Source organism: Mus caroli, unplaced genomic scaffold (assembly GCF_978045245.1).
Source record: "Mus caroli unplaced genomic scaffold, Mus_caroli_1 scaffold_8, whole genome shotgun sequence".
Lineage (NCBI taxonomy): Eukaryota > Metazoa > Chordata > Mammalia > Rodentia > Muridae > Mus > Mus caroli.
The window spans coordinates 119397890-119412636 of NW_028227263.1; the positions used below are offsets into that span (position 1 = coordinate 119397890).

At 40.7% G+C, this 14747-nt stretch overlaps 1 pseudogene; it reads left to right on the forward strand.

The window, feature by feature from the left end:
- The first annotated feature begins 1653 nt into the window (after positions 1-1653).
- LOC110289034 (cytochrome P450 2B1-like) lies at positions 1654-11974 on the forward strand (annotated as a pseudogene).
- The last annotated feature ends 2773 nt before the right edge of the window (positions 11975-14747 follow it).

Genomic DNA, 14747 nt, shown 5'->3' on the forward strand with positions numbered 1-14747 from the left:
GGGTTCATGGAGGCTTGAATATACTTGGCTCAGGGAGTGGCATTATTAGGTGGTATGACCTTGTTGCAGTAGGTGTTGACTCATTGGAGGAAGTGTGTCACTGTGGACATGGGCTTAATGATCTTCCTCCTAACAGCTTGGAAGATGGCCATCTCCTGGCAGCCTTTGGATCAAGATGTAGAATTCTTGGCTTCTTCTCCAGCACCATGTTTACCTGGATGCTGCTATGCTTCCTGCTATGATAATAATGGACTAAAACATATCTCCCTTTAATTCTCCTTACTGGTAGTGTAGAAGACATATTGATCATAGACAATGAGAGTTGACTCTCAGAGAGTAAATCAGGTAGTAATTCTGATTGCACCTGCTTTAACAGATGTAGTAGTGTGCATACTTGAGCAAATTAGCACATCTCCTGCTACCTGGTATGCAGATATTGATCTAGCAAATGCCTTCTTCGCAGTACCTCTCTACTCACACCACCAGAAGCAATTTGCTTTTAGTTGGCAAGGCCAGCAGTATACCTTTACAGTTTTGCCTCAAGGATATATTAACTCTCCTGCCCTGTGTCAAAACTTAATTAGAAGGAATCTTGATCATCTCTTTTGTCCACAAAATATCACATTGGTGCATTATATTGATGACATCATGCTGACTGGACCAAGTGAGCAGCAGATAGCAACTACTTGGAACTCACTGTATACATACGTGCATATCAGAGGATGAGAAATAAATCCAACCAAAATTTAAGGACTGTTAACCTCAGTGAAATTCTTAGGAGTCCAATAGTGTGGAGCATGCAGAGATATGTTTTAAGGGGAAAGATATGTTATTTCACCAGGCCCCTACCCCCCCCCCGCCAAAAAAAGAAGCACAACATTTAATGGGTCTATTTGGATTCTGGAAACATCACATTCCTCACTTGGATGTGTTACTCAAGCCCATATACCAAGAGACTCAGAAAGCAGCTAGCCTTTGGGGCCTGAAAGGAGAAGGCTCTTCATCAGGTCCAGATCACTGTACAGACTGCTGTAGCACTTTGACTGTATGATCCAGTAGACCCATTGGTACTTGACTTATCAGTGGCAGAAGAGACCTTCAGGATTTTGGAGTAGGGCTCTATCATCATCTGCATGCAACAATTGTTCCTTTGAAACACAGCTCTTGCCCTACTATTAGACCTTAGTGGAAACTGAAATTTTGACAATAGGACATCAAGTGGGATCTAAACTGCCCAACATGAGCTGGGTGTTATAGGACTCAAAAAGTCACAAAGTACTATATACATGGCAGATGGAAGTGGAGTGTGCATAACTTGTGAATCCCTGAACCTTTCTCTTCCCTTTCCTGCCACTGGGAGTTAACTATCTGCTCAAAGTCAGAATGGTAACCAGTAAGGAGGTGCAAAATGGAGACTACCTATACACACTCTAACTCTGAGTCACAAAATCCTCATCCCAATCATGATTAGTTGAGTTCCATTAGTGAACTGTGTATACAAATAGCATCATATCTTCTGTACAGAATTGAGGGAAGTTAAATAAAATGGTATGTGCATCACTGACTGGAGGGTCTAGTGCATCATATGTGCCAATGGGGCAGCAGGTGCTTCTATTCTTTGAGTAGAGAAAGGGGAACCCTACAGAGATAGAGATGATGCCTAATGTTCCCCAGTTCCTTGTCCCCATGTCTCCTATCCTGCCTCTTCATCCCCCAGGAGCCCCCCTGGACCCTACCGTCCTCTTTCAGTGCATCACAGCCAACATCATCTGCTCCATTGTATTTATAGAGCACTTTGACTACACAGACCACCAGTTCCTTCACCTGCTGGACTTGTTTTATAGGACCTTTTCACTCATAAGATCATTCTCCACCCACGTGAGTGGATGGAAAGAGAAAAGAGAAAGCAAGAAGCCACTTTGGGGGTAAAGAAAGTTTCTTAGGACTGAAAGAAAGTCAGGGACACCATGGAGAGGCAAGGAAGTTAAGAACTGGAGGCACAGCAGGAGGGATAATGAGCAAGGTGGAGTGAACTGAATGTAGAAATACAGAGCCATACACATACATATGAAATGATGAAGTGAGTGATGTGGGTATAGCCAGAGGGTAGAAGACTTAGTTTTCATGCATGAGTCCCAGCTCTTTATATCCTGGCTTAAGAGGTAAAGAACGCTGGCAATTCCAGCACAAGGAGATGAGAAAGTCAAGGTGATATTTGGAGAGTTACAGGGCAGTCTGGCAGACATGAGACACTGTGTCCATAAACAAAAACCTCAGAAATTCAAACAAATGAAGACAATTCACCAAAGTGGATTAGGAGAGAAAGCATAGGAAATGAAAAGGGAGATACAGAGAATGCAAGACAAACAAATGTGAGAGACAGATTCAGAGCTACAGTTAAATCACATGCATGGGTATAGTGTACATATGAGTGTGTGCGTGTGTGTGTGTGTGTGTGTGTGTGTGTGTGTGTGTGTGTGTGTGTGCTTTCCTGTGTTTGCATATCTCTGTCTTTGTGTGTCTTTTGTGTGTTTCATCATGAAATATGAGGACTTGTATAACGGAAGGTGGCTCATTGAAGTTGCACAAGACACAGCCAAACTCCAAGCTCTTGGCAGAAAGTAGACTTAGTACCCAAGAAAGGCAACCAGTAGGATAAGTTGCAAACGCAGAAAGTAGTAGTAGCAGCAGCAGCAGCAACAGAAGCAGCCATAGCAGCAGCGGCAGCAGCAGCAGAAACAACAACAAGAAGGAGGCATTACTGCAGGAATGAGGTTTTTAGGGGAAAAGAGGGAGTCTGTGATAGGGTGAATTAGTAAATCTTGACTGTACATGTTATACAAATAATGAGTTTGATTGTTGGACCTTGATGTTTGTTTCAGGAATGAGTCAGTAGGTCAAATGAAGGAATGGACCTTGCGAAATGGCTTTAGAAATACAATCTAAAGGTTTAGCAAGACCGGGGTCAAAGATAAAAGTTGCTGACAACATGTTTGTCATTTTATAATGTTTTCCATGTCCTGATTTGTCAGAGCCCTTTACTCCCATCTCTTGGTTTTATTACTGGGTCATTGGCAAAAGAGTATGCGGGTGGGTATCATTCTCTCTGCATGCTTCCAGCTGACACTGGGGCAGCATGGTTATGGAATTTAAGGAAGCTGGCATGGTGGACAAGATTAAGATGTGAAGGCTATTATATTTGTTTTATAGGTTTTGTGGGACCATGTGAGGTTAAGGGCATGCAGTCTGTGAGGCTGGACCATTTGCTGAAGCAGTCTGTAGTTGATTGGCAATCTGTTGAGACAGATAGACCATAGACAGATGTAAAATTAAGGGTTTAGGGAGGTTTTATTTTTATTTTTATTTATTACCTTTGGTGTGTATTTGAAACATTTAGGTTTATAGTCCTGGTAGTTGGGGAAGAAGAGTCCTGAGACAAAGGAAATGGAGGGAGCTCCCACCCTCAGGAAAGACAGGCATGTCCTTGTTGGAGGAAGTGTGTTGCTGGCACGTGCTTTGGGGTTTTAGAAGTTCATGCAAGGCCCAGTGTGCCTCCTTGTTCTCCCTGCCAGCCTGTGTATTGGATGTAAGCCTACAGAACTCTGTCTGCCTGCCTGCTTGTGTGCTTCCTACCATGATGTTAATGAAGTAAAATGAAACCATAGGTGAACTTCCAATTAAATCCTTTTGTAAGAGTTACCTTGGTTGTGGGGTCTACAATCATAATAGAGCAGTGGCTAAAATAGGTCACTGTCCACTTCTTGGGACCTGAAAGCTTCAGGTGACCTTCTGGGACCGTCTTTCTAGCAGGTGATTGAGCTCTCCTCTGGCTTCTTGAAGTACATTCCTGGTACCCACAGACAAATCCCCAAAAACCTGTAGGAAATCCTTCATTACACTGATCATAGTGTGGAGAAGCACAGTGCCAACTAGGACCCCAGTGATCCACAAGACTTCATCGATACCTACCTTCTGCACATGGAGAAGGGTAGTCCAGCATGGATGAGAGAGGGTGTGGGTGACAGGGAAGTATGGGGATGGTGTCAGAAGAAAAGATGGGAGGCAATAGAGGATGGTGAGGAGAGGTATAAACGGAGCAGAGGAGATGCAGAAACTCTGGAAAATAAGGAACAGATTAAGAAAGGGGAAATGACATCCGGAGAAGCTAAGGGACATTCCTGGGGAAGAAACACAAGGCAAAGGGCAAAGAGCAGAAAGACCACAGAAGAAGAAAGAGCCTGGGAGACAGAACATGATAAACTACCCAAGAGCAAAGCAAAGAGAGAAGATGGAAGCCAAGGGACATTGTCTAGGGCCTATGATTGTCCAGGGGTCTATTTAGTATGAGACTCAAAAACAGATGAACAGTGTTGAGAGATGACTGCTTATCATTGGAAATGACCAGCCACTCCCGATCTATCCTTCTCTCTCCCATCTGGAACCAGGAGAAGTCGAAACATTACATGGAGTTCCATCAGAGGACCTTGTGACACTGAGTCCACAAGCACCACTCTCTGCTATGGCTTCCTGCTCAGGCTCAAGTACCCACATGTTGAAGGTGCACCATATGCGGGGGGGCGGTGGTTCTAGTACCCTTTGTGTGCAGGGGTTGGTGTGGATGAATGAGACATAGGCTACATACACCTGGAGTTCTGAAGGCTTTGCTCTATTTCTAAACCAATGCAGTTCTGCCTTGGTGTATGAATAAACACTCAGGTAACCACTTTTCTCCTGCTTTCTTCTATCACTGAAAGACTGATCCCACCATCTCTGCATACATCCTTCCTTCCATTATTCCTTCTTTCCTCCTTTTCTTCCATCCATCCATCCATCCATCCATCAAATTTTCGCTTCATTCCTTTCTACCTTCCTTTCTTGCAGCCTTCTGTCTTTATTTACATCTATCCATGCACTCATCTTTCTGTCCTTTGATCTCATAATTCATTTACTAATTCTGTTTATTTACCCACCCATCCATAATCCACTATCCATCTATCCATTTTCTCATCAATCAATCTATAGGACTATTCACCCACTAGTATCATCTGCTTATCTTTTATATACCCTTAGATTACTAAATCTTGATTCTAATATCCACTTCTAAGTGAGCACAAACTGTGCATGTGCTTTTGGGTCTGAGTTACCTCACTCAGTATGATATTTTCTAGTTCCATTTATTTGCCTATCAAATCATGATATCGTTATTTTTAATGGATAAATAGTATTCCATTATGTAAATCAACTACATTTTCTTTATCCATTCTTCAGTTGAGGAATATCTGGGTTGTTTCCAGTTTCTGGCTACTAGGAATAAGGCTGCTATGAACATAGCTGAACAAGTGTTCTTGTGGGATGGTGGAACATTTTTGTCTATATGCTCAGGAAGAGTATAGCTGAGTCTTGAAGTGGAACTGTCCCCAATCATCTGAGAAACAGTGAATTAATTTCCAGAGTTGTCGTACAGGTTTGCACTACTACCAGTAGTGGAGGAGTGTTCCCCTTGCTCTACCATCTTACGAGCATACACTGTCCTCTGAGGTTATGATTTTAGCCTTTCTGAGAGGTGTAAAGGGGAATCTCAGAGTTGTTCTGACTTGCTTTAACCTGATAGCTAAGGATGCTGAACATTTCTATAAGTGCTTCTTGTCCATTAAAAATTCCTATGTTAAGAATTCTCTGTTTAGCTCTGTATGCCATTTTTGAATTGGTTTATTTGGCTGGTTGGTGTCTAACTTCTTGAGTTCTTTATATATTATGGATATTAGCCCTCTTTCAGAAGTTGGATTGGTGAAGATCTTTTCCCATTCTGTATAGGCTTTTGTTTTATCCTATTATTCATGTCTTTTGAGTTAAAGAAGCTCATGAATCTCCATTCACAGTGATTAAGAGATCGCTCATAGGTTATGAGCATTGGCTTTTCTCTCAGAGGTTCTGAGTTCAATTTCTACCAACTGTATATAACTATCTATAATGTGATCTGGTGCTTTCTTTTGGTGCACAAAGTTACATGCAGACAGAAAACTTTAGACATAATAAAGAATACATATTTCATTAATTTTTGGCAATTCATGCTCAGGCATATCTGGAGGCAGAATATTGTGTATATGCTAAATAACAAATATTACATTAATTTATTTTGGATTATTCAACTCATGAGTTTTATTTTTTGATCAGGGATAGCTGTGTAGGGAATTTGTCATTGATTCTTTTCTTCATCAAACACAAATATTTTTATTCTTTATTCTTTCCAACTGTCATTTGAATTCACCCTTCATGTGTCCATCCATCCCTCCATGTACCCATGTAATAAGTGATTCATTTATCTGTGATTTATTTTTCAATCAATACACCTATGTATTAATGCCAGAACTTACTATCTTATTCTTTCATTAAATCTAGCATTCATTTGACTGCTGGTAAAGTCTGTTCATTATTTTTTTGTGTGTGTATGAGCTATTTACTGATTCTAATTTGATCAACATAAGTAATAATGGAAAATGTATATCTAGTTTTACATTTCTCATTTCCTTCACTTATCAATCTTTCCTTTTATTAACTGACTCATGCATTTCTGGGTTAACCTACATGCTCATGTTAAAAATTTTAAAACAATTTGAAGTTATTCTGAGTATGCCTGCCACAGCTCATGTGTAGAGATTAGAAGACAACTTTATGTATTCTGTTCTCTCCTTCCTACTAAAAATGGATCTGGCTGCCAAAGTCAGACTATCAAGTTCATTTATTGCTTGAGCTATTTCATCTGCAATTTATTCATATTTTCTATGCAGTTATGCATTATAGTCATTTCCTCTCCTTTATTTCCTGTGGGCATCAGAACATATTACAAGCATACATTTACAGTTTTGTTTCAATTTAATGGGCATTTGGTGTTTTGGATGTGTATATGTCTGTGTGAAGGTATAGGATCTTCTGGACTTACAGTTAACAGAGAGTGTGAGTTGAAATGTGGAGGCTGGTAATTAATCCTGGGTCCCCTCAAAAAAGCAGCCAGTACTCCCTTAAAGAATGTGTAATCCCTCCAGCCTACTTCCTGCAAAGGAGTGTGTGTGTGTGTGTGTGTGTGTGTGTGTGTGTGTGTGTGTGTGTCTGTAGACTTTGTATGCAGGAATACAATGGGTGACATTCATTACATTCTTGCCATTCCCCCTCCAGCCCTCATTCCAGACAAACAGTTGAAATGGCCCTTTGTTGGAGGTTTTCTTTTTGATTCTTACAAGCAAAGTGGTAGCTTGTTGAGAAGAGACTCTAACATGCATAAATGGAGACAGAGGTCCCTGAGAGAAGCACAGGTGTGAACACCAAGAGGGCACTGTGTCTTTCTCAGCAGAGTCTCCTGGCTCTGAACTGTTCCTTGGTTGTTGAATGCCAGAAAACAGGCTCACTGTGCATCACCTCAAGAAGGGGGCACTGTCTATTTTTTTTTTCTCTTTTCTGTGCAGAGAAAGTCCAAAAGGAGATCAATCAGGTGATTGGCTCATACCAGGTCCCAATCCTCGATGACCACTCAAAAGTACCATACACTGTGACAGTCATCCATAATATTCAGAGATTTTCCCCAATTGGCTTGCCATGCAGAGTCAAAAAAGAAACAATGTTCTGATGGTACATGCTCCCCAAGGTAAAACCAGCTGTGATTCTTCATTGATACTCCAATAGCATACTGAACCCTCCTAATCACCAACCTCTGTCTGTGGTTTCCCAGCATTCTGTGCATTATTCTGTTTTGAATATAGAATTCAGTATATGTTAACATCTTTACCTCATAACTTATTTTAGAACACTGATGTGTACCCCATCCTGATTTCAGCTCCCCATTGAACCACAGTACTTTGAACAACCAGACACCTTTAATCCTGAGCACTTCCTGGATGCCAAAGGGGCAACGAAGAAAAATGAAGCTTTCGTGCCCTTCTCCACAGGTGAGACAGTCTTGTGATTCCTTTTCCAGACATCAGAGGGTGGGCTCACCCCCTGGGACACAAACAGCAATAAGTTCCAGGTTATTTAGTCTGTCCCACCTGCCTTGCCATTCACCCTGGCTATAGCCCCATGAGAAGAGCCTTGAAGCAAAGGGGCATCCTGGTCAGGAGGAATTTGGGGAGCTTATGGTGTCTTTAAAGCCAATTCTATCATTCCTCTGCAAAGTCCTAAAAACAATAGAAGCTAGCATCTTCACTTTAGGAACTGTAATGACCAAAATAACCCATTAATTCCTTTTAGTTGCATCAAAAACAATTGTGCTGCTTAGACTTATGTTCATTTTACCCTATTATTCTAAATACATTATTTCCCCACACAATATATCCTGGCTGCAGTTTCCCCTCTCTCCATCTCTCCAAGTTACTCCCCATATACTCTTCATCCATCTTCATACTGTCCATTTCTCTCTCTTAGTAGAACAGGCTTCTAAGAGATAACAATAAACCATAGATAGATAGATAGATAGATAGATAGATAGATAGATAGATAGATAGATAGATAGATAGATAGATTATGATAAGACAAATCCCATCACACTGAAGTTGAACAGGGCAGCTAACAGAAGTAAAAGATCCAAGAGACAACTCAAGAATGAGGGACCTGGAAATCCCATAAAAGCACTAAACTGAAATCTGTATTATATATGAAGTGGAACTGGTGCAGAACCCGTCCTTGCATCTGTAATTTTCTGTGAGCTTTTATCATGTTGATTTAGAGACCTTCTCTTTGAGTCCTACAACTCATACACTTTCAGCCCCTTCTTCCACAGAGTTCTCTAAGACCTGAGGGGAGGGATTGGATGGAGACATCCCTGTTAGATATATGTGTTCCAAGGTTTCTCTCAGTGTGTAATGTCTGGCGTGGGTCCCTGTATTTGTTCCCCTCAGCTTCAGGAGGAAATCTCCTTTGTGATGGCTAAATAGAGCAACAACCAATGAGTTTTCCAGCATATCCTCAAGATTCATTTTACAGTTGCTTCATTTCACCATTTCCATTTGTTGTTTTTTTATGGGTCTCTGAGCTCTCAAGTCCCTAGTTCAATATCAGGCATTCAACCCCAGACATGACATGGTTACTCCCACAAGCTTTGTGCCACCATTGAGTATAGGACAGCAATGTACTCTGTTCCTGGCTGGCTGCATGTCTATGATTTCAGTTTTGGTAGCCTGTAGTATTCCTTTCCTATCAAAGATACTAGAGCGTAGGGTAGAAATTTTTATGTAGCCACCAGCTTCACCCCTCCATGTTCAGTGGAGGTGTGTGTGTGTGTGTGTGTATGTGTGTGTGTGTGTGTGTGTGTGTGTGTGTGTGTGTGTGTGTGTGTGTGTGTGTTATCTTCAGCAATGGGCCCTTGCTGTCATTTGTGGAGAACAATCCATTGTCTTTGCAGCAACCTGCGTTGTTTGGAGATTTCTATGAGAGACCCCTTGGGCTGCCAATTCAATTGGATATTAGTCCTAGTACTAAAGCTTCATTTAATAACAAGTGATGTTTATTTGGGACTACGTTTCCCTCATTATTTTGAGACTTCATTAGGATTACCATCATTTATTTCAGGAAGTTTCCACTGCACTAGGTTTCTCTGCCACCCCCAAATACGCCTCAATTCTACCTTCCCACATATCATCACACATACTCATTGTAAGCATTTCTTCTTAGATTGAATGATATCCTGTAACTCAGAAACCAGGAAACACACAGCTTTAAGAACAAAGTTATCCCAGTGGAAGTGCCTTCTGAGACACTGGGGACCAGTGACCTCAGAGCTCTGAGGTGGGATACTTTCCAAATAGAAGGCATGTGAGGAAAAAAGACAAAAAGAAGTTAACAATCCAGGGGCAAGGACATTGAAACAGATCCCAACAAAGAGAGACACAAGAGTTAGAGAAAAGATAGCTCCAACAGAAGACATTTTGTAAAGATCAGAAAGTAAACAAGAGACAGATGAAAAGTGATGAACCAGAAAGTGATGAACCAGAGGGGGAAAACAGAAAAGGAACTAGGAGAAGAACACAACTAGAAATAAAGGAGGAACACAGAAGGAATATATGACAAGCTTTTCTTAAACAAAGAAGTGGGGAAAGTTAGGATGGTATCTAGGGAATTTAGAAACATGCCAGTAGAGAGAATAGATCAAAAGAAAATATTGGTGATATGTACAGTCAATGGTTCAGAAAGATAAGATGTGAAGAGAGGGAGGTAGAGAGAGACATGCACACACACAGGGAGAGTGAGACAGAAAGACACAGAGAGACAGAGAGACAGAGACATAGAGAAACACACAAAAGGCACAGAGAGAATGGAAAGAAAATGTTGGAGACAAAGAGCATTGAAAAGTGAACATATTATCAGCTCGAGAGATGAGGATATTGTATTAAGTGTGAGATAAGTCATTAAATTGTTCCGGAAAAATTTAAGTGCCAGTTCTAAGAGAACCATCAGAGACAGCTACTTCACAAGTATCTAAGGTAATCATCTAAATTCTTGTATTTCACAAATTTGTAAAGTTATCCTCTAAATTCTGGAATAGAGAAGCCCAGAGAGATAGGTTGTTTTTTCTAAATACACACAGACAACTACAGTTTTCCAACCACCTGGAGGGCACAGGCATTGCTGGAAAAATCTCTGCTGAACGCGGACTTTCCAGGCATCCCTTGCAGATGAAGAACCACTGAAGGACAGGGCAGGTGGGAATGCCTGTGCAGAGGCTTTCAAGCTCACATGGTTCTATAGTGCTCCTTACCTGAGGTTACAAACCAGCAAGTCTCCTAATACATTTCAGAACCCAATCAGTGCCATAGATTCCTTATCACATGTATCTGCCAACGGTCTATCAATTGTCTGAATAATAGTATTTGGTAACTTACCTTTTCAAGCTCATTAATCTCAAGGTGAAGAAAAAAGGGACAGAGATAAGGAGAGGGGGGATGAGAAAAGGGAGGAGAGAGAAAGAGTAAGAACACAGAGGTCTTGCCTTGTATTCTAGTTTGTTCTGATTCCATCATCTTCTGCCAAGTTTTGGGTATACAGGCATGTGCCTCCATGTCTAGCGTATATAGGATTCTTCCTAAACATACCTTTAACCAGAGGGGAGCCCTATGAGATGAGTATCAATCTCTTTATATGGGAAATGAGGGACACTAAAAATCTTGCATTATAAACGTGTACACAAACACACTTTGCATATATTCTAAGTGGATTCTTACAGTTCTGGAGCAAGAATTTTGCTAATTAATCAAAAGCTACAAATCTGTCAAAAATGAACATGAGGCATCCTCCAATTGTCCATTTTTCATTTTCTGATTTATATATTTCATGTGTTTCCATGTACATATATGAGTGTTATGGTATGTGTGTATGGGTTTATGTTGGAAGAAAACTTGTGGAGTCCATTCTCTCCTTCAAGCATGTGAGTCCAGGGGATTGGACACAAATACCATGCTAAGGCAACTCATCGGCCCTTACATCAATTCTTTAAGTTATGGGAGTCTCTTAACATTCTCAATTGAATTGCAGGTTAAGGGTTAAATTCATTCTTACTCATTGAAATGGTCAGAGTTGTCTAAATGGGTTTAGGGATGGCAGTCTACATTTTGTATACTCTTTGGAGGCTCACATGGCTCACTTTCTGTGCCCACAGGAAACCATATTTGTCTTGGAGAAGGCATTGCCCACAATGAATTAATCCTTTTCTTCACTACCATCCTCCAGAACTTCTCAGTGTCCAGCCCTGTGACTCCCAAGGACATTGACATCACTCCCAAGGAGAGTGGCATAGCCAAAATACCCACAGTTTACCAGATCTGCCTCTTATCTGACTGATTGGGTTGAGGCAGCCAGTGTCCCCATTTCTGTTAAGAATGACTTCATGTTTCTGACTCTGGGAGACCTGCTGGAAACCAGACCCAAGGTCAGTGAATCATTTCCCTATTCCTCCCAACAGCCCTAGTCCCCAGTTATCAGCTCTCCAGGCTCTGTGATATATGCTAATATACTCTGTATAAAGTCTGAATTCTATGTCTACAGACTTGCCTAGTATGTATGGTTCATGTAAACAAAATCACATAGTGTGTGAACTTTGGTGTCATCTGTCTTTACTTCACACACTATTTAGGTTTCTATATATTACAGTCGATAGTCACACACCTTTGCTTATAAACATTGAAACAAAAATAATCAGTAAAATTCTCACAACCAGATCCAAGAACACATCAAAATGATCACAGTCGATAGTCACATACCTTTGCTTATGAATATTGAAACAAAAATAATCAGTAAAATTCTCACAACCAGATCCAAGAACACACCAAAATGATCATTAACCACAATCACCTAGGCTTCATCCCTAGGGATGCATGGATGGTTCAATATACAAAAAATAAAGTAAAATAATCTAAGAGAAAAATATATACAAACTAAGAAAAAAAATCATATGATCATCTCATTAAATGCTAAAAAAGCCTTCGACAAAATTCAACACCCCTTCATGTTAAAAGTACTAGGGAGACCAGGAATTCAAAGGCCCATACCTGAACAAAATAAAATAAACGTACTGCAAACCAACAGCAATATCAAATTCAGTGGAGAGAAACTTGAAGCAATCTGACTAAATTTAGGAACAAGTCAAGGCTGTGCACTCTCCCTATCTATTCAATATAGTACTCCAAATTCTAGCTAGAGTAATAAGACAACAAAAAGAGATCAAGGGAATAAAAATTGGAAGGGAAGCAGTCAAAGTATAACTATTTGCATATGATATTATAGTATACATAAGTGACCCCAAAAATTCTACCAAAGAACTTCTATAGTTGATAAACAAGTTTAGCAAAGTGGTTGGATATAAAATTAACTCAAACAAATCAGTAACCTTGCTTTATACAAATGATAACCCTGCTGAGAAAGAAAATAAGGAGACAACACCCTTGAGAATACTCACAAATAATATAAAATATCTTGGTGTAACACTACCCAAGGGAAAGATCTGTACAACAAGAACTTCAGGTCTCTGGAAGAAAGAATTCAAAGAAGACATCAGAAGATGGAAAGATCTCCCAAGCTCAAGGATTGGTAGAATTAACAGAGTAAAAATAGCCATCCTACCAAAAACAATCTACAGATTCAATGCAATCTCTATCAAAACACCAATGCGACACAGCTTCTGCTCCAGTCCAATCACGCGGGACCTGAGACTGCTTTGGTTGGGGAGGCAGAAATCCGGCCTACGTAGGGCAACAAGCCTCTTCTGGTCAGAACAGCACAAGGGTAGCTAGGGCGCAGGGTCGGCTGACACTCGCCAGCTACCCACAACACCCGCCACAGGATCTTAAGACTTCTGGAGAGTGGAACACAGCTTCTGCTCCAATCCAATTGCGTGTGGGACCTGAGACTGCATTAGTTAGGGAAGCAGAAAACCAGCCTGAGTAGGACCACAGGCCTCTTCCGGATGGACCAGCACCGGGGTACCGCCAGCTACCCACGACCCCCGCCACAGGATTTTGAGACTGCTGGTGAGTGGAACACAGCTTCTGCTCCAATCTTTAAACAGTGACAACGACAACAACTAACCCAAGAGATTACCAGATGGCGAAAGGTAAACGTAATAATCTTACTAACAAAAACCAAGACCACTCACCATCATCAGAACCCAGCACTCCCACTTCGCCCAGTCCAGGGCACCCCAACACACCGGAAAAGCTAGACACGGATCTAAAAGCATATCTCATGATGATGGTAGAGGACTTCAAGAAGGACTTTAATAACACACTTAAAGAAATACTAAGGAACACTGGTAAACAGGTAGAAGACATTAAAGAGGAAGCACAAAAATCCCATAAAGAATTGCAGAACACTGCTAAAGAGTTACAAATCATTAAAAAAAAACAGGATAACCTAATCAAACAGGTAAAAGTACTTAATGAAAAACAGGAAAACACATCCAAACAGATGATGAAAATGAACAAAACCATACTAGACCTAAAAAGGGAAGTAGACACAATAAAGAAAACCCAAAATGAGGCAACACTGGAGATAGAAACCCTAGGAAAGAAATCTGGAACCATAGATACGAGCATCAGCAACAGAATACAAGAGATGGAAGAAAGAATCTCAGGTGCAGAAGACTCCATAGAGAACATCGGCACAACAATCAAGGAAAATGTAAAATGCAAAAAGATCCTAACTCAAAACATCCAAGAAACACAGGACACAATGAGAAGACCAAACCTACGGATAATAGGAGTGGATGAGAATGAAGATTTTCAACTCAAAGGACCAGCAAACATCTTCAACAAAATTATAGAAGAAAACTTCCCAAATCTAAAGAAAGAGATGCCCATGAACATACAAGAAGCCTACAGAACTCCAAATAGACTGGACCAGAAAAGAAATACCTCCCGACACATAATAATCAGAACAACAAATGCTCTAAATAAAGATAGAATACTAAAAGCAGTAAGAGAAAAAGGCCAAGTAACATATAAAGGCAAGCCTATCAGAATGACACCAGATTTTTCACCAGGGACTGTGAAAGCCAGAAGATCCTGGACGGATGTTATACAGACACTAAAAGAACACAAATTCCAGCCCAGGCTACTATACCCAGCCAAACTCTCAATTAACATAGATGGAGAAACCAAAGTATTCCACGACAAAACCAAATTCACACATTATCTCTCCACGAATCCAGCCCTTCAAAGGATAATAACAGAAAAAAAACAGTACAAGGACAGGAACCACGCCCTAGAAAC